This window comes from Bombina bombina, chromosome 5, assembly GCF_027579735.1.
Source record: "Bombina bombina isolate aBomBom1 chromosome 5, aBomBom1.pri, whole genome shotgun sequence".
NCBI lineage: Eukaryota > Metazoa > Chordata > Amphibia > Anura > Bombinatoridae > Bombina > Bombina bombina.
In genome coordinates, this window is record NC_069503.1 from 13,903,617 (window position 1) to 13,906,063 (window position 2,447).

Genomic DNA, 2,447 nt, shown 5'->3' on the forward strand with positions numbered 1-2,447 from the left:
ATCTTGAAGTTGGCACATTGCCTCACTGATATAGTAATTTTGGTCAAGAATGACCACATTTCCGCCCTTATTGGCTGGTTTTACCACAAGCTCATTATGAGCTATTAATTCCTCCAAGGCTTTTCGCTCACCTTTTGATAGATTATCATTCAGTACACCAGTGAACTGAATCTGTGCAAACTGTTCAGTCACACTCTGCACAAATACCGCGATGTTTGGAATAGATGAAAAATATGGCATGTAGGTAGATCTTTTTTTCATATCAGTATGAGGACATATCATCATTGGTTCTATAGATTGTTCAAACGCTAAGGTTTCAAGATTATGAATAGCCTCCCTATCTTCAGCACTCCTAAGATTAATAGTTGTTCGCGGAGTCATAATCTTTTTTAGGGCCAGCTTTCGTGCAAAAAGATGCAGATCTTTGGTAATTTCAAATAGATCAAGCCTGTTAGAGGGACAGAAACTAAGACCTTTTTCCAACAAACTAATATGTTGTTGATTAAGGGGAAAAGAAGACAAATTTACAACGTTAGATTTTTGTTCAAAAGGGGGTTCACCTAAAAGGGATACAGGATCAGATGTTAATTGAACTTCAACCTGTTTCTTGTGATCATATAGTGACCCCTGTTCCTTCTCCCTCCCCCATCTCTTCTTTCTAGGGGGGCCTTCGCGTGTCTCCACTTCCCCCCTCTCCTGGTCCAACCCCTAAACGGCATGACTCTTGAGTGATTTCCATATCAGAGCCATCAGTTCCAGAATCGTAATGATTTCTGCTGTTAAATCTATTACGATAAATGTAAACTTTATTTCTCCTATAATCATCCTGATCTCTGATCAATTTACGTCTCTTTCTTAATTTAATTTCACTTAAATTAGTTTCTGGGTCTCCTTATTTAGCTTTTCAAAAGAGGAATCACTTTCATAATATTTCAATTTCTCATAGATAGTATCAACCTCAATCTTACAATTTTCCAATTTTTTCTCATCTTCTGCAATCATTAAGGTAAATAAATCAAGTGAGCATTTTGTCAATATCTCATTCCATTTCTCAATAAATTCATTATTGGCATCTATCCCTCTCAGGTTGATGCCAGGATCTAACCTAATCCTCAAACCTCTAGGGATAATTTCCATTTTTAAATAATTGGATAAACTCTGATACTCCCATTTGATCTTAACTTGCTTTGTTAGTTTTTTCTTATAACATTTAAATGCAGAGACAACATCATTTATCAAATCCTCCTCCCCCTCGATCTGCACACTCTCCTTCATCGAAAAAGCCTCAGAAATATCTGTATTCCAATGCTCATCAGTTAATTTAAACGCCATGATTGTAATAGGGTATCGGCCACCCAGAATAAAAAAATAACAAAATCACTTTAATAATTGTAATAGTTACTCTATCTTGTTATTAGGGAGCTATTTACTAGAGACTCAATGGTTAGGGCAACTCTTATCAAGAGCTAATATGTTAATAAACACACAAAAAACTGTTTAGTAAAGCTCTCCTTTAAATTAATAAATTCAATAAATTTAACTATAGTGCAACTTAGAAAACAGTATATTTAAAAGGCAGAAAAAAGAGAGAAGATTCCACAAATAAGTGAAATCTCAAAGTCTAGGATAAAAAGCACATGTAGAGACGGAACCAGTAAATTCAATGCAAAAAAGATATATTTTAATCTATATAGTAAGCAATAAAGTATACAAAAATATACATTCAACAAATCATTCATAATAATTCATACACATAAAATTGATAAATGATGTTGATAAATGATGTTGTCTCTGCATTTAAATGTTATAAGAAAAAACTAACAAAGCAAGTTAAGATCAAATGGGAGTATCAGAGTTTATCCAATTAGTTAAAAATGGAAATTATCCCTAGAGGTTTGCGGATTAGGTTAGATCCTGGCATCAACCTGAGAGGGATAGATGCCAATAATGAATTTATTGAGAAATGGAATGAGATATTGACAAAATGCTCACTTGATTTATTTACCTTAATGATTGCAGAAGATGAGAAAAAAATGGAAAATTGTAAGATTGAGGTTGATACTATCTATGAGAAATTGAAATATTATGAAAGTGATTCCTCTTTTAAAAAGCTAAATAAGGAGACCCAGAAACTAATTGAAAAATTGCAGAGTGAAATTAAATTAAGAAAGAGACGTAAATTGATCAGAGATCAGGATGATTATAGGAGAAATAAAGTTTACATTTATCGTAATAGATTTAACAGCAGAAATCATTACGATTCTGGAACTGATGGCTCTGATATGGATTCTGATCAGGATAATGTAAATCAAGAAATCACTCAAGAGTCACACCCATTAGGGGTAGGACCAGGAGAGGGGGGAAGTGGAGACACGCGAAGGCCCCCCCTAGAAAGAAGAGATGGGGGAGGGAGAAGGAACAGGGGTCACTATATGATCACAAGAAAC